General features: G+C 42.4%; 1 protein-coding gene across 10 annotated transcripts in view; it reads left to right on the forward strand.

The window, feature by feature from the left end:
- Positions 1 to 26,066, forward strand: part of Rbfox1 (RNA binding fox-1 homolog 1) — a 1,689,477-nt gene that overhangs the window by 1,190,206 nt on the left and 473,205 nt on the right. The window lies entirely within an intron of this gene.

The raw sequence follows: 26,066 nt of genomic DNA on the forward strand, positions 1-26,066 counted from the left end.
AGAGAGAGAGAGAGAGAGAGAGAGAGAGAGAGAGAGAGAGAGAGAGAGAGTAGTATTTTGACAAATGTGCTTGTGGCAATGAGTAGTAATGTTTTAATTTTACATTATGGGTGAATGACTACATATGTGTATTGCACAACATGCAGTTCCATGCCTCTGGAGGCCAGAAGAGGACATCACAGCCCCTGAAACTTGGAATACAGTTGGTTTGGAGCCACCATATGGGTTCTGGGAACTGAACTCTGGTCATCTGAAAAAGCACCTCTTAACTGCTGGACCATCTCTCCAGTCCACTTTTAATAGTACTTTGTTTTATTCAGAGATAACTTCAAGTTCTAGAAAGTGTATCATAATTACAAAATGAGCAATATCAGTAATTAAATAATACCCTGATTGCTAATCTCATCCCTCATCACTCCATGCTGAGTGCTGCTTGTTTGGCAGTTGGAAGGACTCGCCGGAGCCATGTGTTCCATTTCCACACAGAAATGACAAATACTGTAAGAATCTTTAACTTTGTGTAGTGTGGCCAAGATCTGTTCACTCCTGGGTTCAGGATGCTTGGAATAGCGCCTTGTCCCACACTTGTTGATTAGATGAATCACTTAATGGTAGAATTTTAGAGATGATGTATTAACTCCAGTCCATGGGGTGGGTCCCACAGTCTCCACTGCTTCCACTGGACCTCTGTTGGAGCTGATCCCTAAATGGTCCCAGTTCTGTACCCACTGAACCAGTGGGTGTGAATACCTCTGCTTTTTTGTTTTTGTTTTCTGTTTTGTTTTGCTTTTTTGAGACATGGTTTCTCTATGTAGCTTGGGAGCCTGTCCTGGCACTAGTTCTGTAGACCAGGCTGGCCTCAAACTCACGGAGATCTGCCTGCCTCTGCCCCCGAGTGCTGGGATTAAAGTCATGTGCCACCAACCCTATGACTGCCTCTGCTTTTATGGAACACTTGGTCTTACTGTGGCCATGGTCAATGCCATCCTATCTTGCTCTGCACCTGGCTTCCTCCCTGCCTTCAGTAATGACTTTCAAAGTCAGTTTCAGCCCTTGTCTTGAGCCCTGGACCACATTCTGCAGACTCTTAAGCACTCATGGGAGTCACAGTATGTGATCCATTGGCAGAGGGTGGAGAACATGCAAACCAGACACATCTAGGATTTATTTTCAGGTCTGCTCCTTAGGGAAGTATAAACCACAGCAGTCAGGTGAAACTCCCAGAAACCTCAACAACCTTAACAGCATATCAAAGAGGACAATATTACTACAATCCCTGGTTGACCCAGAACACCCAGTAAGAAAATGTTTCCCAATACTCTTCATTCATATCACACCCTACAGAAATTGCTGCCAACATTAATATCCTATTCTCACTGTACTCCATGGTCTCCAGCTACTTTTTGTGTACTTGCCTTACCTCTCTAAGTAAACTGTAGGATTAGTATACAAAAAAAATACATATTTCTCTCAGAGTGGGTTCATAATGTTCCACAGAATTCATCACAGCGTAGAGACCTGTGGTCAAGAGGCTGCTTCTGTGATCGGAACACAATTTTCTCTTTTTGTGTTCTGAACTCTAGTGTCTTTATCAATAACACAAAAGCAAGCATTTCCATTTACTTTGCCGTAGAGCAGGGTCATTGAAAATGAGTTTCTTTCGATGGTAAGCAAGCGGCGAGTGTTTTCTGAGCACTGAGCCTCAGAACTATATTAACTCATTATCAGTCTGTCTCCATACTTCATTGAAGCTCCTGGGTCCTTTGAATGTTGCCTTAGCCAGTGTCTTTCTTTATCTGTTAAACTGTGCTTACCATATAGCTTGAAGCAGGCTGATAACCAAGACACATCTCCAGTTATGAGAGGCACTTAAGTGAGAACACGACCCACAGAGAGTCATTTCCCAAAGGAAGCTGTATGCTCAGGATCCAATGCCTGCTGGCAGGCTGCATGATGTGGTAGAAAAAAAATTAGCTTCTGCCTGCCATGAGGCCAGTTTCTGGTTCCAATTTTCCCAGGATACTCATGACCTTGGACAAGTCAGAAACCTCACTGTGCGCTTTACTGTTCTCACCTATAAAAATAAACATGCAAATCAGATGTTATTACTTAACTAACATTCCTAGACATTTGCATTTTCAGATTGGAGTTCCTGGGGTTCAGACCAAGCATTCCATATTTACATGAATCTACACCCAACAATAGATTTCCCACCATGATCCTGCCAGCTTCATCAAAAATATCAGCTGCCTTCATAGGCATGTGCAGCAGCTCCCCTCCACTCCCCTGTGCCCCACACATTTTCCTAATAAAGTAGATAATAAAAGTAAGCTTCCCACTGGTGTGTTTATAGTGTGAAAGATGTTGTTATTCCCACCATGACTACTGGATTAAAAAAATACATATTTCTCCCTCTTTCACACCCACTTTTTGATCCCCAGGTTTTTGTCAGCAAATCTAAAGTGTTACCTTCTGCAGATGAGCACCACCTCCTGAGAAACGGTGCCAAGTTCCATTAAGTGTAATTAGCGCTCCTGTTGTTTCTCTCACATTGCGAGAGAGAGACAGAGAGAGAGAGAGGAAGGAAGGAAGGAAGCCGTCTGAACATTGCTGTGAACACATTTCATGCCAGGTTCTACCAATAACATTGGTAAAAGGCTAGAAGCAGGAGACAGACCAGGGTCTTCACACACAGCTGGGAGCTCACCTTCCTGGAGTTGAAGTATCACAGATTCTTCTTTCATAGTTTTTCCAAAGAGAGCTTGAATTTCCAAGGCAGAATCACATAGCTAGCATGGGACCTTCAGCACAGAAAGTCTAGGGAGCAGGTCAAGAATAATGACCCCCCTTCTTAAAGTTGGCCACTAGGGACCTCCAAATGGAGACTGGGGTGTCGCAGAGCAGGTCATCGCAGAACTCTATGCTGGGCTCTCCCATGGACGTTTTTTATAAGGAGTGTAAATCGCACATAGGAATGACATGTCTCATTGTGTGTTTCTCTGTGTGTATGTCACTAGCATTTGAACCCAGGGCTTCCTGCATGCTGAGCGAACATGCTATCAAGGAATTACATCCTCATCCCTCCAGACAGCATGTTAATAGACCACAAGTGGCAGTGTGTGTTCAGAATACAGAATGATGATAAATACCAAGTATTTTATTATGATTCTTCTATTGAGTTACCTTTAACAAAAATTTCCTGAGCATGTATTATTAAGTAAAAGGAAACTAATCACTGCTTTGCTCTGAGCAGTTTTATTTCAAATTATGCTATATATAAAAAAAGAGTCCTACCAACCCTAAGCATAGGAATGACTATAGTAAAGGTTTGAATAGCCAAAACAAGGTGCTACTGTCAAAACTGCGTGTCCCTCTGAACCCCATTCCCTGTGTGACTATAAAACAGAATTTAGAAGCAAGAGGGTATAGGTACCAAGCACTTTGGCAAGGAGTGGGCTGGCTTCGAATGTTTTGTGTGCAACTGTGTTGAGTTTGCTGGAAACTCTTTTTCTCTCTCAGAGCCATTTCTCCTTCCTTCTTGCCATCTCCCTGGTGTTTCTCCATTTGTCATTTCAATTACAGCACCACACACTATTTTTACACTCCGAAAGCAATTTCCAGAAACACCAGGGAGAGAGCGGTAGAAATATTAGGATGTGGCACTTAAGACCGTGAGGATGGCTTCAGGAGGGTGGAACAAATTTAGGACATTTTTTATTTTAATCATCTATAAAGAAACTAATTCCATGCACCCATCTACAGTTAAGTCCCACTTATGGCACTAAGCATCATAAAATTGAATAAAGTAATATTCTTTAGTGTCATGTCATAACTATTATATTATGCAAGTTAAATAGCTTAGCATGCCCACTAGCTTCTTGGAGAGCTGAGGACAGGAGCCAGGCATGCCCCAGCCTGGGTCACCCAAGACAGAGCAAGGCAATTGGTGGGGACCTTCCTTTAGCAACTGCTTGCTGTTCTTTGTGTTAGAAACAATATGGTATGCAGCACATAGGACTCCATATTTACCGTCTGTCTCAGGCCAAAAAAATGATTGCAATTGATTGTGTGTGTGTGTGTGTGTGTGTGTGTTTGTCTGTCTGTGTCTGTATGTGTGTGTGTCTGTCTGTGTCTGTCTGTCTGTCTGTCTGTCTCTCTCTGTGTGTTTGTCTGTCTGTGTCTGTGTGTGCCTGTGCGTGTGTGTGTCTGTCTGTGTCTGTGTGTCTATCTGTCTGTCTGTCTCTGTGTGTCTGTGTCTGTGTGTCTATCTGTCTGTCTGTCTGTGTGTGTGTGAATGCGGAGGAGAGCAGATGTGAGGGTTGAGGAGAATGTTGAGCATCTTCCACTTTCATTCCCTACCTGAATTTTTGAGACAAGATCTCAATGATCTCGGAGCTCACCAGTTCATTAGACAGGATTACCAGTAAGCGTGCCAGGGATCCTTTAGGTTTTTGTTTCTACTAATGGGAAATACTCATGTGCCCACTCCTCCTCATGAAGAGAATTCCTTAGCCAGAGGTAAAATTCCACACAGCATTATCTACAGTCAAGGAAGTCACTGCAGCCAAAGAAATACAGTAGGGACCAGGGAGGATGCGTATTCCCTGGCTGGCAGGTGGTTTTCACTCAGCTGCCATTCTTACACAGTACAGGCCCCTGCCTAGTGGGAGAGGTACCCACAATGAACTGGGCCCTCCTACATCAAGTGATAATCAAGATATGCCCCCACAGGCCAATAGGATCCAGCTAAATTCCTCACTTACCATCACTGTAGGCTGTGTCAAGCGGACAGCTAAAACTAACCTGGACACAGAACTTCCTGTGATGACCATTCAGTGAGCCTTGTTAACCTCATAGATGGAGCTCAATGAAGATTAAGGGGCATCTATCTTCATCAATAATTTGATTCCCCTTGGGGGTGAGCTATCTAAGAAGTGGGTGGAGGGTGATGAAGAGGAGGAAAACTTTTTTTTTTTTTAAAAGAAAACCAGGAACTTAGGACACAATGCTAAGCTTTCTCTTCCCAACTTTTCGCAGTGCTTGCAAGCTAGTTGTAGAACAACACAGATCTTAGTTGCTAATCACCCCATTTGTGATTAGGGCGCATTCTGTGTGAGAACCTTGCTTTGGAAATGGGATTTGATGGCATGTCCCACCTCTGCACCGTGTGCCTCTACGCTGAAGCTTGACAGCCACACATTTCCCTGTCCACACCAGCTTGCCTTTTCTAGCCACTCCATAATTGACGTTATTATTTTTTTTTTTATCTTCTAAGAAAATGACTTGTTCACTCTGTGGATAATGCAGGAAGCTTCATGTGTTTGAGCCTGGTTCCAATAAGCTGTTCTCTCTAGGAAAAGGCCACTCTTTAGAAAAATTGAAAGGACTTGAGATGTGGAGATTAAGCCTAATAGGTTCAAAGAGACAAACACAGCACAACAACTTATGATAAGACTGGGCATGTACCCTCTTATCAAGGCTGGACTGGGCAACCCAGGAGGAGGAAACGGAGAGTTTCAAACCTTCAGCGATCCAAAGGCAAAAGTCAGAGTTCTGAGAGGGAAGTTTTTAACAGCCACCCAATAGTTGCACCAGTTTGATTTAATGTATATTCAATAAAGACCTCAGTCAGCAGGGGTTCCCACAATAGATGTGAGAGTGGTCTCAGGAAGCTGGTTTTGTGCCTTTGTGCCCGGGGTTGAACACAGAGCCTCACACATGCTAGACAGACATTTTACAGCTGGGCTGCCCAAGTTTTGGCTCATATACCTTTAACCATGTTTCTCTACCAGGGTTCCTGGGACTCCCCTGCTATATGTGGGGCTTAGGGAAAAGCTTTGATTATCCTAGCTATAGAACGGGCTTGATACTAGGAGGTTCTTCAAGTCATACGTAGAAGAGGTGAGATAATGCTTAGAAGGTGATTAGCATCATCCTGCAGTTTTTTTTCTGCTGTTAAAAATCTTCTTGTCACATTGATTCTGTATCTTTGACAGCGTCTTACTAGATGTACATGGTCTTTTTGACTTAACCACGTACCTGAGATTCTCGTTAATCCAAATAATGTGACAGATATCTGTGAAGTACCTACTTAGTGTCAGGGAGTGGTGTATGTCCTAGCTCAGCAAACTGCAACTCTCAAAGCAGCCGATGTCCACCTGGTCTGTCAACATAGTTTTGTTGCTATGTGGCTACACCCACTCATTTGCATATTGACCTCAAATATGTCCTTCTGTTGCAACAGCAGAGTTGAAATCTCATGGTACTGTATGGTTCAATACACACTATTAAGTATTTCCTGGACAAAGTTTTTTAACTCTTGTTCTAGATCCAAAGAATAAGATTTTGAACGTGCTATGCCTATATGCCAGTTTCATCATAATAATTAAACAGCCAGAGCATTTACAAATAAGAACCTACATACAAATGTCAGTGGTGGTAAGGATCATGAGTAAAAAGAGCATGAAAAGGGCTAGGCAAAGGGTAAAATGAAAGAGTATTGTGTATATATGTGTGCATGTATGTATTCGTGTGCATGTGTCTCACAGTCTCCCCGTTTAATAAAAGTAAATTATTTTTTCATACAATATATCCTGACCACAATCTCCCCTCTCTCTACTCTTTCCAGTTCCTTTTCTCCTCTCAGTATCCACCCTCTTTCTTTCTCTCTTATTAGAAAAGAATTGATTTTGAAGAGATAACACAAAACATGACAAAAATAAAATGCAATAAGATAAAACAAAAATCATCACACCAAAGCTGGGCAAGGTAAACCAGCAGAAGAACCCAAGAGAGGGCACAAGAGTCAGAGCCACTCGATCACACACTTAGGAGTCCTATAAAGATGCTAAACTGAGAGCCATATCACATAGCAGAGGACCTGGTACAAACCCACACAGGCCCTGTGCTTGCTGCTCCGGTCTCTGTGAGTCCACAAGAACCCTGCTCAGTTGATTCGGAAGACCTTGTTTTCTTGGTGGCCTCCATCCCCTCTGGCACTTACACTCTTTCTGCCTCCTCTTCTGTGGAGTTCCCTGAGCCCTAAGATGAGGGAATATAAGGAAATATTTTATCCAAAGGGTTGTGTGTTCCAAAGTAGTTCTGTCTCTTTGTGTGTAGTGTCTGTGTGTGGTCACTGTTGTTTCTGATTTCTGGCTGGCTTTCTTGTCTGCAGAGTTAACGGGTAAAGACGTTACACGGGAAAGGAAACACAGACACGCGGTGGTCCCACGTGGGTGCACTTTTAATGGGGGAGGGGTAACAATGGGCAGGAACAGGTATGGGGACACGACAGGAGAGACAGGAACAAGGGAAAAGAGGGGGCGGGTTGTAGCAATGCTCGTCTTTTAACGAGGAACACAAAGGCTTCTGGGAAATGTGTCCTGCGCTTGCGTGCTTTGGCATCCCTAGTCCAGGGGAACGCTGGGAGCTGTAGTTCCGCAAAGGAACAACAGTCACTGTATTGTTTTCGTCTGCTGCAGGAGGATGCTTCTTTGATGACGGCTGAATAAGGCACTGATCAGAATATCATTAGGAGTTATTTTATCACTGTAGTTTTTAAAGACCAATAATATTTGGCTTACCCTATGTCTCTGAGCTATATAGTCTCTGGCTCTTGGTCATCCTCCCAGTGTTGGGCAAGGATTCCATCTTGTAGACTGGGCCGTAAGTCAAGTCAGATGTTTGTTGGCTACTCCTACAAGCTTTGTGCCTCCATTACCCTAGCATATTTTGCCAGGAGGACAGCATTGTAGATAAAAGGTTTTGTAGCTGGTTTGGTGTTTATGTTTCTCTTTTGGTGTATCTTATGTAATGCTTTATTTATGTAAGATAATTTTATGTAGAGAAACTATCAATGCCCAATGAAGTCCCATTGAGCATATGAAAAAAAAAATACTTAAGAGTGCATGTGTGTTCAGATATGGCTAACCATTCAAGCTGGCTAGACTATCATGGAGCTGTCTTTAGGGATAAAATGCTTGGCATGCAAATACGGTCCAGAGTTTATATATCTAGTAGACACATAAAATCCAGGCAGGTATGGCCGTCACTTGTAATCTCAAAAGGCAAAAGGCAAAGAGAGGTGTTACTTGGGCCAAGCTGACTGTATGGGAAAGGTAGAATTGGCAAACGCTGACAAGAGACCCTGACTCAGAAATAAAGTAGAAGATAATCAGGGAAGAAAGTCATTCTGAACTTCTGACCTTCACAGGCATGTATGTACATGCACACACCCGAGCCCCAACCCCACCACAAATACATATACAACCCACATAATGTGGAGAACAGTTGAGGACCTCAACTTCTGGTCTCCACATTCATGCTCACACATATGTATCTGCAGACACACATGCAAGCACACGCAGGAATATTACACATGGTCACCATACATATATACACATGAAAAATTTTAAAACCATCTCGTTTGGTATGACCTCATGACCCCTATTTTAACACTGAGAGCTTGTCATTTTGCTGACTGGTCTACAGTTCAGGCCCTGAATAGATCTGAGCAGAGAGAACAGTAGACAAGCTGGTTTCAGTGAGAGGGAGTTGCATCTGTGGTCCTCACTGCCAGTCCGAAGCCTCACCGACAAGACCAAAGTAGCAGCTGCATAAACAAGGCAGTAGCCCTGCGGTCTCAGGCTTTGAGGATGGGAAGAATGGGAAGTAGGTCAAAGATGCTTTGTAAGGCTTCAACCTCGTGTCTTATTTTCAGTAGTGCTTTCCCCTTCACAGTGGCTACCGTTGTAGGACCAGCTGCTAGCTCTGAGTGCTGCACTCCAAGCAAATTGCATTATTAACTAGATTGTTCTGGGAAGCAGGGCACTTCCACAGAATTCTCATGCCGAGGTCAGCAAATCTTATCTAAAAAGAGCCAGGTTGTAAATATTTTAGATTTTTACAGGTCCTATGGTTTCTCTTGCATTTCTTCAGCCCTGCACAAAACAGTCATGGACAATGAATAAATGAATGAGCATGGCTGTGTGCCAATAAAACTTTATTTATAGAAGTCTATAGGCTCCAACCTTGGACATGTGGTTTGTCAAAGTTGCTTAGGCATAGTTCCTCCTTTTCTGGTGACTTTGAGGGTCCACTGGGTATCAAGGCCAGGCATGTGTCCACTCAGAGAATGTATGTCAGTTCCTATACCATGGAAGCCACTGAGTGGTAACAAAAGGAAAGTTTGTTTCTGCTCATTGAAAACCTGTTGTGGATCTAAGAGACTTTCTAGAGAAGCTATGCAAAAACATTACTCCAGAAATGCACATTTCCAGAACTGATAATTTTGATTCTTTGGTGTAATTCAGAAAGACAAAAGCAGAAAATCTCCTAGCAGTACCCTAGTAACTGACTCAAAGTTTGGGAAAGATTTATCACATGACTCTAACCAGCCTCAATCACATGACCCTCCCAGCCACAAGCAAATGGCTGAACCTTTTCAGTGTCCTGCAGGAGCAGGATATATGGAAGGCTCTGGCACTTCCATTCCATCAATTACTTGCCATGTCCAAACTGTTGTAGGGTTGATGCATTGGCTGCTTTGCTTCTGGTTGTAACAAACCCCTGACAGAAGCAACTTAAGGAAGGAAGGGCTTATTTAGACTCAGAGCTCTAGGAAAAGTCATGGTGTCAGACTCCACGTGATCAATGCAATGACCTCAACATGTATCTCTGTCACTGATGAGTGTAACCCTACTGACTAAGAAAGTATGAACACTCAGAAGGAGCTATACTTACTGTTTTCTAAGTAATGTCCCAAGGACAGACATCTCTGCCTGTCACACAGATCTGGTGTAGTTAACTTTGTTTACTTAGCTAATTTACTTAGCTAATAATATTATAAACAAAAAGCCATCTCCTAAAAAGGCTAACCAATAACAGTGGCACATTTTAATTTTTCATGGAAGCTCACACACCCCATGATGAACTCAGAAATAAAGCTGCCCTGCCCCTTAGAGAATAACTCACTTTTATGACTGATACTTAAAATTCAACATTATTTTTTGGTCAGGTACCATTTTATTTGATGTACAGTGAAGGCTTTATTTTTGATAGAATTGGAAGTTGGCATCTGCACCAGAATTATAGTGTACTGTGGTCTATATGGAAGAATACTCAGTAGGGGTTGTTAAAAGCTAGTTATTCTTTGAAAATTTTGTAGAGACACACAATGTATTTTGGTCTTATCCTTCCCTCATTCCCTACTTCCAGCTCTGCTTAGACCCTTTCTCTGCTATGTCCCTCATCCAGCTTCATGACCCATTCTTAGACTTTTTATGATTCTGATTGCATTGCTACTTAGATTCTAATTAGTGATGCCCATACCCTCATGGGCATCGGGCCATCGACTAGTCACTCTGCCAGTGGCCTGTCCTGAAGAAAGCTACCACTGCCTTTTCTCCAGAATTCACAAATCAGCACCGGCTCCTCAGCTAGGGTGGGGCCCTGTGACCCCTCCCACGTCTATGCTGGAAGTTTTGTCTGGATTCATGTTGTGCAGATAAGCGCAGCTGCTGTGAGTCTGCGTGCAAAGCCCAGGCAAATCAGAAGACACTAGACTGCAGTAGTGTTGTGTGGTGTCTAGCACTTACCCTTCTTTCTACGCACCCAGCTCTGAGATGCTCCTTGAGCCTTTGCCGAAAGGATCGTGACACAAGGTTTTTCATTTCCAGAGAAAACTGCTCCACAGAGGGCACCCCAAATCTGCCCTGTCTTACACCTGTGTCCTGAGCATCTTCTCTTGGAGAAGCAGCTCTTCTGCCTTCCATCTCCCTCAGTGATCTCTCTGGCTCCTTCTTATTTACTCCTTACTCCTTAATACTAAGATGGTATTTAATAATAATGATACCAACAATGCCAATAACTCACCTAGCACTTGCTTGTATACCACACTATTCTTTAATGCAATTTAGCATATTTTTTTGTTGTATGTAGCTAATGAATTCTTTATATAATTGTATGAGGAGGTTACTCTTTTTTTTTTTTTTTTTGGTTTTTTGTTTGTTTGAGACAGGGTTTCTCTGTGGTTTTGGTTCCTGTCCTGGAACTAGCTCTTGTAGACCAGGCTGGTCTCCAACTCACAGAGATCTGCCTGCCTCTGCCTTCTGAGTGCTGGGATTAAGGCATGCGCCACCACCACCCGGCAGGAGGGTACTCTTTTTATATTGTTCTTCTTACTTAGAGGGGAATCTGGATCAGAGAGGGTAAGCAAGTTCCTGCTGCTACACAGCCAAGAAGGAACAGTACCTCTGGAAGTCCCATTCCTAAGGATGAGATGCTGTTCATATCAGATAAGGGGCAGGGCTGGCTCGCCCTTCTGAAGACCTATTTTCAGAAAGCCCACACCGTGTTTGTGCAGTGTCTTGATCTGGCAGGGTGCTTTGATTTTATTGGGCAGTACTTCACAGGCTGATGGATGAGGGGACACTAACAACAGCGACAGTTTTCCTCCCATACTGTAAAAGGTGAGATGGCTCCCTGTGGTGCCGGAAAGAAGTGCAGGAGATTTACTTGGGAAAGTTATCCTCCTCTGCTCGCCCGACTCCATTTCTACTGTGAGTTATTATGGTACAAAAAGCGGGGAGCACATTTGCTTCAAGGTGAAAATATTTAGACAAAATATTACCAGAGGGAAAAGTTGATGTTAAGAATCAAGATTAGAAGGAAGCATGTCAGCTTTAGGATGCTGTGTGCCATGCTCACTGCTGTGGACTGGTGGCCAGCATCTCCTGTAATGGGACAGATAATTAATATTTTAGACTGGTGTGCCACAGTTTCTGTCACAACTACTCATCCTTACTGTTGCTGAGAACCTTTTGCAGACAATGTGAAAACAGTGTGCCCTCCAAGCCTCTGTCTTCAGCAGGGCACGAGAGTATGGCCACACCCTGCCTGGGCGCCTACAGTAAAGGAATTCCGAGGATGGGCATTCTGTCTCTAGCCTCGCTGTCATTTATCCAATATCTTTGGACATCTCTGAGCCACAGTCTTCTAAACTGCTAAAGAGAAAACATAATGCTTAGTGTCTTACTTTTCCTGGTGCTGTTTAAATGCCCTAACAATAGAAGCTTATGAGGAAAAATATTTATTTTGGTTCATAGTTCAAGGGTCACATCACATCCATAATCAGAAAGCCTAAAGTAATGAATGTGCTCTTCTCACTTTCCCTTTTTTTCTACAGTTGGGCCCCTGACCAGGGGAATGGTGCTACCCATAGTGGGCGGGTCTTCCCAACTCAGCTAACCTAACCCTTACCCAAGGAATGGTGCCTCCCATAATGGGCAGGACTTCACAACACAGTTAACCTAACCCTGGCTCAGGTAATGGTGCCACCCATAGTGGGCAGGTCCTCACAACACAATTAACATAATCATGATAATTCCCCAGAGGCATGGTCAAATTCCAGACTCCAGATCTCATCAACTGACATTTGAGGTTAGCCATCAACTTTGACAGTAGTTATGAGGCACAAAGGATTAACTGAACCGAGAAAATTATAAATCAGTGAGAGTAATTCTGTGTTGTTCCCTTCTGCCTATCCAAACTCCTTTTCTTCTGTGTCTATGTTCTGCTCCTTGACAAAAAAAAAAAAAAAAGGCCTCCTACCTAGTAATGGTTCCCTGAGAATTTCTGCATGCTTTTTGATTACTCTGGTCCAAAAAAATCACCCCTCACCCTCCCAGAAGATTTTTCTGAACTGCTGAATCGGAAGGAACTCTTAGGTCATTGGTAAGGGTGGGGGGAGGTTTTTTCTCAAAGCAGAGGGACGTGGGCAGCTCCTTTGGGAAGCACAACATGAAATAACACAGCAGAATTCTCAGAGCCAAAGTGCAGGGCACAGTAATGGTCGGCCCTAATCTCCCTTGCTGATAAGCGGGATAGACCTTTGCATGCTTGTTTGCAATGGACTCTGTAGTCAATGCCATGGCTTTGTGGTTATCTCATAAGATGCACCTTCCTGTACGCCTTTGATCTAGGTGATTATCACTAAGGGACAGAGACTTTGAGCTCCCTCAAAGCCCGCACTGTGAAAAGCTATGCAGCCTGGCATTTTATTCCAGTTCCTGTAAACAATTATGGCCTTCTACAGAGACCGTAACTGGAATTCTGAGGCCCCCCCAACAGACTAAGAAGTAAAAAATTTGTTTTTTTTCTTCTGTCGGGTTTCTACACCTGACTTTGAAGCCAGATGAGCCCCTGATTTGTTAACTCTGAAAGGCTTAATCACACCTGGGTATCCTCTCTGTTTTTACCTTTCCTTGGACAGGTTAAGTAAATGACGCGTACCTGGTGGTGAGCTGCTGTCCTAGATCCGGGGATTAAAAGTAGTGTTAACTCTTCCCAGCGTGAAGAGTAGAAACCTGCTTCAGACTCATGCAGCAAAACTTGGATTTGGAAATAGCCCATGGATTCCAAATGATACCAGGAGGAGGGGTGGGGCCGGTGGAAGATGGGGGAGGAGGGTGGGGGAGGAATGAGGAGCAGGACTAAAGAGAAGGAGCAGTGTTGGGATGGAGCGGGAAACAGGAACAGTCTCAGCCCCTGGCCAGCAACCCTCCTGCTTTGTGGCTCACCCCCAACATAGCAGACTGCCCTCCACTTCATTTTACATGGACTCCTTCGGGATTCCTCCAGAGAAAGCCTCACACCCCTGAGCCCTTTGTCTTAATTGCCTTTCACCTCCTTCCTGGCCATAAATAACCACATGCCCTGATCCTAAATTATCTTATTTTCTTTGCTTGTTTTCCCACTAGAACCTAAATTTATTGAGATCAGAAAAGCATTTAAAATAATGTTTGTCACTTACAGGACATGGGGATTTTATGAAAAAAGACGAGTGGGGCTAAGGGGTGACAGCCTCGGTTGCAAATTTCCTAAGAGAGAGAACCGAGCTGTCTTTGTTGAGGTTGATCCTTTGTCCGGGGAAGAGAGGCTCCATAGGCCAGGTGCGTCTGTGTTTCTGAGTTTGGTGGCAGGCTGTCTTAGTCTTGGGAGAAATGGAATCCATCGTGAACAAGGACAACAAAGCCAAGTGACAGCAATAGGTATTGGTGAGTTTACAATGCTTATGAGCATGAGGGTTGATCTCGAATTTGGCATAAAAATGGCAGTTTCTCTGCTTGAAGTTTCATGCCAGGATTTGAGAGCACCAGGCATAATGGATGTGGTCAGAACTGAGAACTCTTGTTCATTTATTGCCACCAAACAATGGAAGCTCCAGAGTCATCTCAGATTTTAGTGGTGATAGATGCTATTTCACCCTTTCATTCACCTGCAGGTATGTTTAAAGGAGGGAGGGAGTAAGGAGGGAGAGGGAGAAAAGAAAGAAGGAGGAGAGGGAGCAGGGCAGACAGAGACAGAGTCAGAACAAGCATGGATTGATTTCTGGGCTCCTGAAAACATACACTAGTGTTCACCCCAAACAAGATGTACTCTGGATCTCAGGAGTCAGGGCCAGAGGATGCTTTTCCAGCAGGAATCACGGGCTAGCTAACTCACATACAATACGACCTGTGATTTCGGTTTAATGTAAGAATGAGACCCATTAGGTCCTTTTGAGTTTGATTCAGCTAGTAGGCACTAGGTGCCTATTGTTGGGGCCATTTTAGTAGTTAAGATATAGGTGTTGCTCTCCTCCACCTGCTGTGCTAATGGAGGGAGCTGCTTTAAAGAGACTCAAAGTCAATAAAAAGGATAACATTTTCTGCCTAAAGTGTGATGCCATTGAGAGAAGGGTGAACGAGTGTGGCAAGCATTGGTCCAGGCAGCCAGAGATAACAGGAAGTCCTGGAGGAGGGGAAGGGGAAGAAGGCAGAGCCAGAAAGAGAAGAGGAGTACCCTTGTATGCCAGACTCAGCAGCCTGAAAGTCCTTGCCTTGGTGTGTTTAAAGAGTAGAGAAAGGACAAACTGGAAGGAATTCCACGTACAGGAGGTGGAGAAGAGGCAGAGGGGAGGGGATCCGATCAGTCTTCCTCCATGCATGGGAAGTTACTTAAGTCAGTTTCAGTCTCAGAGGAAAGGGGCCATGAATGACACAAGAGATGGGGTGACCATGTGAACCTTGAGATGTGTATGCTGAAGAGGGGAGGAGGGAAGGAGAAAGCCAGAGCCTTCTAAGCAATCCAGAGCCGATGATGTTGGTTGTGCACCAACTAACGTGCCTGCTGGACTGAACATCTGTCTGTTTGCATCATGGGTGAGATTTTGCCTCCTCTGTCGCAGTCAACAACTTATCTCTGCTCAATGCTTTTCCAAATGGTTGACCTGTGGTACCTTAAAGATTCCTTGACAATGTGCTTGAAACTCTCTTAGGCCAAACATGGAATATCTCAGAATCTAGAGCAGCTCCCATATACAGATCTCAATCTCATATACAAACATATGAACCCTAAAAAATGAAGACAAATGCTTTGGAAACTTTTTTTTAAAAATAGAATTTAGCAGCATGAGGCTCTAGATAGGCCGTGCTCCTTTTCAGTCAGCAGTACGTGGTTTCTAAACTGCAAGCCTTGGGCAAGGCCAGGGATGTAACTCCGAAGCATGCACAAAACCCTCAACTTGGTCCTCATTGCCACATAAAAACCCGTGACGCGTGGCTGGAATTCGAGCATTTGGGAGATCGAGGCAAGGGGATTAGGAGTCTTCGGCCGGTCTCAGCTAAGTAGCAATTCCCAAGGAGCCTGTGCTATATGAGACCCTGCTTCCAATTTAGATAAAGAAAATAAATAAAACTTAGACAATGTCCTTGAACCCTTAAGTGTATATTTGTGATAAATTCACATCAACATTATTCATTATTTACAATTACAATTAATTACAATTATTATTAATGAGAAGCATAATAATGATTACTGGGTTTCAAAAGAAGTTTGCTATTTGCTGTTTTCCATCTCTTTATCTTATGTATTCATAACAATGACCCATTCTGGAAGGAAGGAAAATGATCTTCAGATGCAATAACATATTTGAAATTACAAAGTGCACAGAGGAACACCCACACACTTTATCCCATTGAATTCACCTTACCCTGGTGCATTATGGGGTAGTTTGGGGAAGGCAGGGCATTAACCACAAAGTAAGTACTTGATAACTTCCATGTTATACCCCTCATTGCAGATTTCAAATATTTATGACCTTAGAATGAATTCTAAGGAAAGAAAATTGAAGGAAGTGTTTGCATGTGATTTTTTTCCCCTAACGATTTCACTATACCCGTGGGCATTCCCATATTTGTGTTTAATCACAAAATCTCAGCCATGATGTTGCTGACAGGTAATTTCCTTAATGCAGTTGACAGAGATGGATTACATGGAGGTCCCTCGGATTCTGCGTCTTTGTGTGCATGTGATAAGACTAGATTAGAGTCATTTGGGTCTAGTTCCTCCCCGATACTGCACCCTAATAATTCCCATAATAATAATGGTCATCTTGTGGACACACATATTTTGGCCAGATTCGATTCACCAGTTTCCCAGAAACCCTGCTGTATTTATTAGACATTGAGAAACATCTGGGCTCATGCTTACATGGTAGAATCATAAAACAGTTTCACCCTTGGAGATAGGCTTTGTTATGCAATTTTATTTTCAAAGACATTTGTTTCTCACTAGCTCTGCAAGTGTACAGAAGTGTGCTGTACATAGGGAACTTGAACTGTTTTTTAGATTTTAAAATTCCCTAGTCATATGAATATCTGAGCATCCTTCAGTCTCTCTTTTATTTTGGGAATAAGACACTTTTGTGTTACATATAGTGGTCCATCCTTGGGTATCAAGACTCCTCATCCTATCTTGAGTGAGGGTCCAAAAGTCTGAGGATGACTCACTTACCTTTTCTTTTCCTCCTCTCCAGTATACCTTACACTTATCCCCTACAGTGCCTTGGCACTCTTTAGTAACCTCAAAAGAAAGTACTTTTTGTGTGTTTGCAATGAGAATACATTTCCACACATGTGGAAATGAATAGGATTCAGTGGAAACTCTTATTGATCCATTGTTTCCTAATGCTAAAAATTGGAAATAAAAATCTAAATTTCTGAAACAGAATATTGGCCACATTTTAGTGGTCCTAATGGAAAATGCTTAGTTGGTGTTGTCAGGTGAGCCAAGTACTTCACACAGTGGCCTGGACAGAATTATGTGTGCTGGGACATAGTTGACACATAGAGCTAAGACCTTCAGAGCATACTCATGCAGCTCTTTTCCATAAAGGGTTTGAGAAAAGACTCATTTTATTTTAGGGTCCCCCTCCCCAGTGTTTTCTATGTGAGGTATGAAAGATTTTGTAATAGCATGCAGGATGGCTTGTTATTCACTTACATACACAGATCAATGTATATGATACATTTTTATCGTGCTCTGATTACCCCCATTTGCCCCCTCCCCCTCGCTCTGGACCCGTTCTTCCCAACAAGCCACATTTCTACTCTCTCATGTTTGTTTTTAACGAGTTTTACAGTGTTGTTTTAGTGAGCATATAAAGTAAGTAATTTTGAAATAGTTCTTAGGAGGCTGGGAAAGGAGAAATGCTGGGAGTTCAAAAACAGCGTAGACTACACGAAACAGTGAAGGGAGAGAGGGAAGAGAAAGGGAGAAAAGGAAAGAAAGGAGAGAGAGGGAGGGGAAAGAGACAAAGAATCAGCCAATTCAACCCCTTGGACAAAAGAGCTCCTCAGCCCATGTAGTCCCATTGGATCCTGAAAACGGACCTTGGTTGCAGATGGGGAGGCATTAGGCTAAGTCTTTTAAGCTCGAATGAAGACATCATAAGATGTATTCCTGTATTTCCGTTGGCTTTCTAAGCCTTGCCTGGAAATGCTCTGATATTGTCTGAGTAGCATTTTATTAAAAACCCTAGAGTTAAGATTTGCATTGCAATTAGCTTCAAAATGCCATTTGGAGAAAGCTTTTAAGTGTGTGTTGTCGAGGTCTAATATAGACCCTAGCTGAAGTGATGCAGAAAGGAAGTGTGTGTGTGTGTGTGTGTGTGTGTGTGTGTGTGTGTGTGTTTCACCTCCCCCATTTGCTAAATGCTGTTTTGTGCTCTAAGCAAGCACAATCAACCCCATTTGTAAACGGATACAGTGAGTATTTGCTCCTCGCACTAGTTTCCTATTCTATCCCAGAGGATGCTCACAGTTTGTATCATTTCTGCTGGTGTACCCTTCCTCTCTCTGTTCCATTTGGAAGTCCTGGTGCCTCCAGATTTCAAAGGGTATAATAATGAGATTGTACAGAGCATTTCACAGGACAACCTAAGAATGTTCTTGAGTTGACTGCTAAAAAAGGTGCCAGTTTTAGAGTTTGGGAGCCTTTGAGAAATGCTTGAGGAAGCAGAATAGCAGGTAGGTAGGAATTGGAGGAAGCTCTTTGGAGATCTTTTCCAACCTGGGAATGTGACTCCTCTCCAGTGAGGAGTTGGTTCAGAAAGCCCCAACAAAAGGTGCATTGGTGTAGAGTGAAGGCTTTCTGGCTACAGATGTCTAGAAGGGTAGCGGTCAGCATAGTACATGGACTACACTGCTATAGACCCATAGGAACTCACCTTACCCCTAAGCACGATGTCACACCCACACATAACTTGAAAAGGAACATAGATATGGTAATCTGTTTTTCACAATCTCTTAATCTATAAACTAGCCCACCCATGGAGCAAGGTGCCCTGAATGGGTTTTAAATTGCCGGTGAGGGTAAGGTCACTGGTTCCAGTGCTTCCCACAGATACCTGCAGGCAATTCCTTGCAAAACTTTCCTAGCGAACACAATCAAATCAAATACAATTTTATTTCTTCCTTACAGCTTTCTGGACGATTCTGTTCTACAGTCTATATCTTGTTTACCTGCATGTCTGGAATAGACTCAACCAAAATGTATAGGAAAAAAATGGATCATTGTCTTAATTGAAATGGAAGACCATTGGGCAGGACATCAATTAATGACTCAAATGGAATGTTCTCCCTTGAGTAATGACAAAACTCCAAGACTTCTTAGAAGGCCACTAAGAAACAGAAAAGCATTGATCAACTTGGTGAGCCCAGAACAATTAAATTTGAAATAAAAGTCCTTCCATCCCGGCCAGCTAGCCTTTGCCCTCCTTTTCTCATTAGCTTTTATAAACATTGATGCATCTAACCCTTCAATAGATTCCCAACAGATACTTTCCCTTCTCAGCCAGGTTCTTATTTTATTTTATTTTATTTTATTTATTTCCTAAGTGAAACCCTAAGAGTCATATAATCGGCTGAAGAGAATATAGGGAATTGCACAAACGGAAACCGAGGAGGCTGTCTGAGCCTAGGTTAGAGACCATCATGGCCTGTCACTCACTTTTCATGTCACTGGGACACAATACTTGGCAGAATCAGTTCAGGGGAGAAAGGACTTGTTTTAGCCCACAGCTTCATGCCAAGGAATGCATGACTGCACTTACAGCTGTGAGAACATGAGACTGGGCCTCCTTATATCTTCGCTCAGGAAACAGAGAGCTTGGGATGGAAGCATAAATTGCATCAAGTCTTCAAGCATTGTTTCTATGGCCCTGAATCTACAAGCCATGTTCAGAAGATTCTACAACCTCCGAAACACCAGTCCCCAGACATGGAGCTAGTTTGCAAGCACATGGACCTGTTTGGGGATATTTTATCCTCAAATCATACCATCTAGCTACACAGAAATCAGTATGATATAAAATCAGAAATTCAACTACCCAGGAGTCGGTGAAATTTCATCAAGAATCAGCATGGAGTTGGGCACATCAAGCCATGAGTGTTAGGACTCTGTAGGGCATGTGCCAATAGAGGCCAGAGTCCCTTTTGTGATCATATCATTCATTTATTTAACATAGATACAACTATTCATACAATCACACACACAAACACACACACACACACACATACACACAAACATGGTTACTATGCTTCAGGAAAAATTCAATGTTCACAGAATCAGAAAAAAGTCTATTTTTGAAATGTGAATTTCTGGGCTTCTTCTCCATCTTTTCAGTGATCGCTTTGGGAAGGGATTGTGTGTGTGTGTGTGTGTGTGTGTGTGTGTGTGTGTGTGTGTGTGTATGATATAGATAGATAGATAGATAGATAGATAGATAGATAGATAGATAGGTAGATAGACAGATAATGCTATATATCCCCCTCCCCTGAGAATCCTAATGATCAATCCAATTTGGGAAATTTCCGAGGGCTAGCATATAATAAAAAATATAGGATTCCTCATTCTGAGGAGAGAAATGTATTTCTGTCCTTCCTCATTGTTCATACTATAAAAAGCCAGCATTGCTTTCCTAAGGAAACCACCTTTTGTTTCCTTCTGAATGTGTGAGAAACAGAAAGTGTGTATATGTGTGCATGTGTGCACGAATATGTGTAGACAAGTTCCTGAGGAGTCAGGGGACAGCCTTGGATGTAACCTTTACTACTGTTCACTTTTTTTTTTGAGACAGGGCCTCTCATTGACTTGGATCTCATCTAGTAGGTTAGGTTGGCTGGCCAGTGAGCTCTAAGGATTATCCTATCTCCACTTTCCCAGTTCTGCGATTCCATGTGCAATACACCTGGCTCTTTATACGGCTTCTGGGAATTGAAATCAGAACCCTTGCTTTCTAGGCAAGCATTTAATCAACTGAGCTGTCTTTCCAGCCCATTCACATTCTTTAACGATATGTTTTGCTTATTTTTTTTTGAAATTCTCATGGATGAATGCAATATATCTTTCACTATTTATAAGTCCTTGAGTCCTGTTAGTGTGGCCTGCTTATATATGTGTGTAGGGTTTTTCACTGTGGCCTGAGCAACCTACCAATAACCACCCTCTCAAACATAATGTTGCTACCTCCCTCAACAGCTGTTAATTGCCAATAACTCCTCAACCAGGCTGGGCCTCTCTCCCATCCATGCTGGAATTTTTAACTGCCTTGATTATGTGCAGGTCTTATGAGGTAACCACATGGCTGTTAGTTCATGTGTTATGTTGTTAACACAGATCATTATTCTAAGAATAGATTTCTTAGTGTTTAGTATTTGATTGGAGAAGTCCCCAGGGTCATGTGACATTGGAAGCTTCTTTTATTCCTCTTTCCAATGAGAAGTATAATCTATTCCTGACAAAAAAAATAATAATCACAGCATTTCCTGGGTGCTTTCGAATATGCTGTGACAAATGGTGCCTCTTGTTGTGCAATCGTCCTCGTGGCTTGTAATACATCGCTTAATGAATTGATCACAGTGGAAAGTAAAGACCGAGCAGCATTTATTTTGTGTGTTATATTGCACATAATTTTGAAAGTTGACATTTATAACCATGGAAGCTGTTATTTTACATATCATCTTCAAACCATATCAGCCTTAAACACATTTAAATTTAATAAGCAAGTAGATTAGATTTGCTTTTAAGCTAGGCATATCATTACAGTGTGCTTCCACCAAGAAAGTGTGCTCATGATTAATACTATCTTTAGTTGTCTTAAAGAAACAAAAATCATAAAGAAGGGGGTTAAAGATGAAGTTGAAATAATTAAGTATAAAGCCTAAAGAATATTCTTTAGTGGAAGATTCTTAGCCTAGCTCTCCAACCACTGAGGCAAAGAGATCTGATCATTTTTATTAACCATCATTGGGCAACTTGGAAGCTGAATACAAGCCTTGGGAAGAAAATGCAAATTCAGTAATAGGAACATCGTTGTGATAATAATTTATTAAATTTCTTGAGCCATCTTCCTCTGAGGAGGGCAACACAAATGGCCCTGGTGATTAATTTTCAAGCTCGTTTAACATTTTATTAGAGGGAAACAGTTTTTAATCTATTGAGGCCCTGTCTCTGCTATTCCATGGATTGTTGTTCAAATCAGGGAAGGATAAACAGGAGGAGAGGAGAAGCCATGCTGAGGTGCAGTCCTGGTTCAGATGCCTCATAGCTCAGGAGCCCTGGATTTCCATGGCACAAGTTTAGCTCCACAGAGAGCACACTGGGCTTGATACAATGCAAGGATCTGATAATGAATCTTGTGCTAGGGGAAGAACAACGTCCAGCAAAGGGAGATAACCAGGAGGATTTGTGGGGCTGGGGGCTTACCCGAATCCTGATAGATTCAAATGTCTGTAGGAGCCAGGAATTCCCTACCTGGGGATTGAAGTCCAAGCAGGTGGTGAAGTATCACTCACTGGAAAGGCAAAGGTTGAAAGGCAAGGAAATTATCTAGGAGAAGACTAATGAGAAATAATAGCTAAATGTCAGGTGAAATCCTGGTTGGGACCATGACACAAAAAAGAGGGATAAGTGTACAAACTATGCCACCCCAATGTATGTCGCAGTCTAGTACAATACTGTGCTGATGTCCATGTCCTGGTTCTTGTCATGCTGTGGATAAAATATTAGCATGAGGGGACGTAAAGAGAGGTTCTCTGTGTTATGTTTCTGCAGCTTTTCTGGAGGTCTAGGGGTATTCTAAAGTAATGACTTAAAAAAAAGCAGGGGAAATTATTGTGGAACACAAAAAACATGGTAATAGGAAAGCCCAAAGTACACCTTCAGTGGCTATTCCCTTTAGGAAGTGTCACACACTAGCTGGTAGTTGTGTAAGACAAGAGGTAGGACAGCATGTTTGCTATGTTTTGTGTTGAAATAACCCACCATGAATACACGCATACTCCTCCCTTCTAAGTCTAAATTTATTTGGGTTCAGATTGAAGAGGAGGGTCAAGTCTCCAGATGGAGTTACCTATGGCCATCTATTTGAGATGAGGATCTCATATTGGACTGCCTGCAAAGGTCCAACATAATAAAATAACACAAGGCACTAAATGTTGGAGGAGACAGAGCACAGGGAGGCTGAGAATGATGCTTTCTGATAAATCTCGACCCATCATAGTTGCCTTGCTGATAGAAGAAAGCCATAAGCCATGGGATTCAGGCAACTTTTAGAATCTGGAAGAGACAAGAATGTAGGTGTGCATCATTGACCCCTCCTTCCAGACCTCTGGAGAGGAACACTGGCAAGATTTTCTTAGTGTGACTTGCATCTCATTTCCAAAATATTGAGCTATAAGATGATTACTTGTACTGCTTTAAGTCACTTCATTTTTAATAATGTGTATGATAGCACTGAAAAGAAACCAACCAAGTAGTCGATACAATAAATAAATACATATATAATTCTTGCCTGTGTCAGACACCCAAGCATTTTACATGCATTGCTACCCTTACCACCATGAGGCAGGTGCCATGTTATATTTTGTTTTACAAAAGAAGAAAGAAGCAGAGAGGTGCTACCTTGAGCATAGAATCCAGAGTTTGTGGCAGAGGTGTGGGGTCTAGCCTGAGATGTATAGGAAGGTCTTATCTCAAAATCTAAATAATGATGATCATGATGAATGTCTAGGTACTGAAAAAGCTTATGGGGATGATGATAATGGTGACAATCATGATAATGAAAACAGTGTTAATGATGATGATAATGAATATGGTGGTACTGATGCTGATAAAGATTCTAGCAATGATGGTGGTAATGATGATACTCAGGGTAGTCGTGACAAGGATATGACTGTGATGGTGGTGGTGATGGTGGAGGTGGAAGTGTAATGGTTATGACTGTGGTGATGGTGATGATTTAGGAACCACAGCTTCGGTGTCTGGCTGTCAAAAGTACAGATTTCAGCAATTTATGGTTGCTCTGTATTTATTTAATGGCTGCTTTCTACTTGGATAGCTGACTTTTAAAAATTGGCAATACTGGTATGCATTATCATTTTGAACAGTATATATCATTTTAAGTAAAGAACATGAGGATGAAAGATATTAGTTAATTGATCATCAATTATGTGACACATGGTGACCTCAATGGCAATAGCAGTGGAACCACTAAGATTTTGGGGAATTCATCCCTTGGGGACTGAGATTTTAAGCCTCTTCTTTCTGAGTATGAAGCAGATGCTCATCACTAAAGCTCAAAGCTTGCGGATGCCTTTTTCTAGAAAGTACTTTATTTTAATTGAAGCACAGCAATTGTGGCATATTTATGGAGTACCATGTGGTACCTCCATATATGTAGACAAGGCATGACAATTGGGAAGTCTATCCTTATGACAGTCATCTCTCTCTCTCTGTACTGTAGCCATCTTTGAATTCATTCATTCTGCTCTTCTCTTCCCAGAAGTAAGCAGTTTCTGTTGCATTTAGGAAGTAGAACAGAGACAGCCAAGACACCTTTCCTAACTTAAAGTTTTACTGGGATAAACATTGGTACTAAATTTGCTCTTTGCAGTTGTCAACATTCTATCTAACAACAAAAAGTTTAAATCTCTATGTTCTGTACTTGATTAGAAAGAGTTTTCTGTATCCCAACCTCACTATTATCTGTGCCTCAAATTGTCTGGCCGTGTAAGGTTTTGCACATGTAGTCTGCTAATAGTCTGGTTTGTATTTGATGGTATTTCATGAAATCTGTCTCCAACTGGACAAGATTGTTTTAAGGTATTTGTCACTGTAAGATATATCTCCCTGAGAAGTACTAGCTGTGGGTCAGTCTTAAACCATCGAACCCATGAACTAGGATGTGACATGTCTGACCACTACATAAGTCACAAATCTAGGTGACATCGACATCCTGCATGATCTCAGGTAGGTGGCTAGTATCTGATATTTTTCAAGGCCAAACAGGGTAACAGACTCAACAGCCCAGGTTTGAGTGTCACTGGGTATCAGAGATGCACATGAACTGACAAAGAGTGTCTCATTTGTGGCTCTTACAAGCAGATATTAAATGGAGTATAACCTGCAAAGTGTGACTTTGCTTTTATTCCCTGCTCCTATAGCATTATCTAAGGATTTTGTTCTTCACTCTCAGCATCTTAAGTCTTACAGGATCATTTTCTCTAGTCTCCTAGAAAGTGTTCTATAGCTTCATTGATTAGTGTTGTTTTGTTTGGGATGATTCTTTTTTTCCTTCATCCTTTCCCTCTTCCCCCATCTTTTACTTAGGCAAAGAAAAGAATATCAATCAGGCTGATCTAGTAATTTTAAAGTCTAAGTCAGAAGTTCCATGATCCTAAGAATTATACCGATGTTAACTTTGATAATTCATTTTTGTTGTGTTGCTATGGGTTATAAATTCTGCACTTATGGTACTGGCCACATGCTACTCATTCTCCCATTTCTCCCTGAAGCTTTCCTAGGGATGCTCCCCCCGCCACACACACACATTTCCCATCTCCTTCCTTCTCGCTTTTCTCTTGCCTGCATTGCCAGGAATTTGCTTAGCTACGCAAAATCAAAAAGCATCCTTTCTTCAGACCACTCTGGACATGGATGGTGCAGGTCCCCAAAGGCCTCACAGCTTTGCAAAGGTTTATTAAGTTTCTGCAGAGCCCAAAGTCGTGCAGTGGGCTTTTTAAATATGTGCACTCACTTTACACTGTGAGAATATACATGAGCACTGAGGAGGCTATGCCCATTTGTGTGTGTGTGTGTGTGTGTGTGTGTGTGTGTGTGTCTGTGTGTGTGTGTGTGTGGCAGGGGGAGGGGAACTGCATTCATGACTCTGAATGCTGGAAGAACAGCATAATGAACATGTAGAAATCAGAATAAATCCAATCCTCCTTTTCAGAGACAGGTTTTCTTTATCATTTGCTAAGGCTTGCTCCAGTCTAGCTGGCCCAGAGGATTTTGGGTATTTTCCTGTTTCCATTCCCATCTTCCTGTACAAGTACTGGGATTACAGATGCCTGCTACAGTGTCTGGTTTACGTGGCTTCTAGGGATGCAAACTCAGGTTCTTGGTTGTATAGTGTGTGCTTTATCCACTGAACCATGTACCAGCCTCTGTTATGCTCATTTTAAAGAGAAAGTTCTGACTGCAAAGAACACATATTTAGGGAGGGGACAAGTGTGTGTGTTGGCGCAAGTCAATCCAATGGTACATGCTTATCAGTTCTCACCCTGGGTATTTTGCTTTCCTTAGGCTGCTGGAGTGGAGTGTGTTACCCAAGTGCCCTAAAGAGACACTCCCCTTTGGAATGAAGTAGTAAGGGGACCAGGAAGAGGACAAAGAGCAATGTG

The sequence above is a fragment of the Microtus ochrogaster genome, chromosome 7, assembly GCF_000317375.1.
Source record: "Microtus ochrogaster isolate Prairie Vole_2 chromosome 7, MicOch1.0, whole genome shotgun sequence".
NCBI classification, from domain to species: Eukaryota; Metazoa; Chordata; class Mammalia; order Rodentia; family Cricetidae; genus Microtus; species Microtus ochrogaster.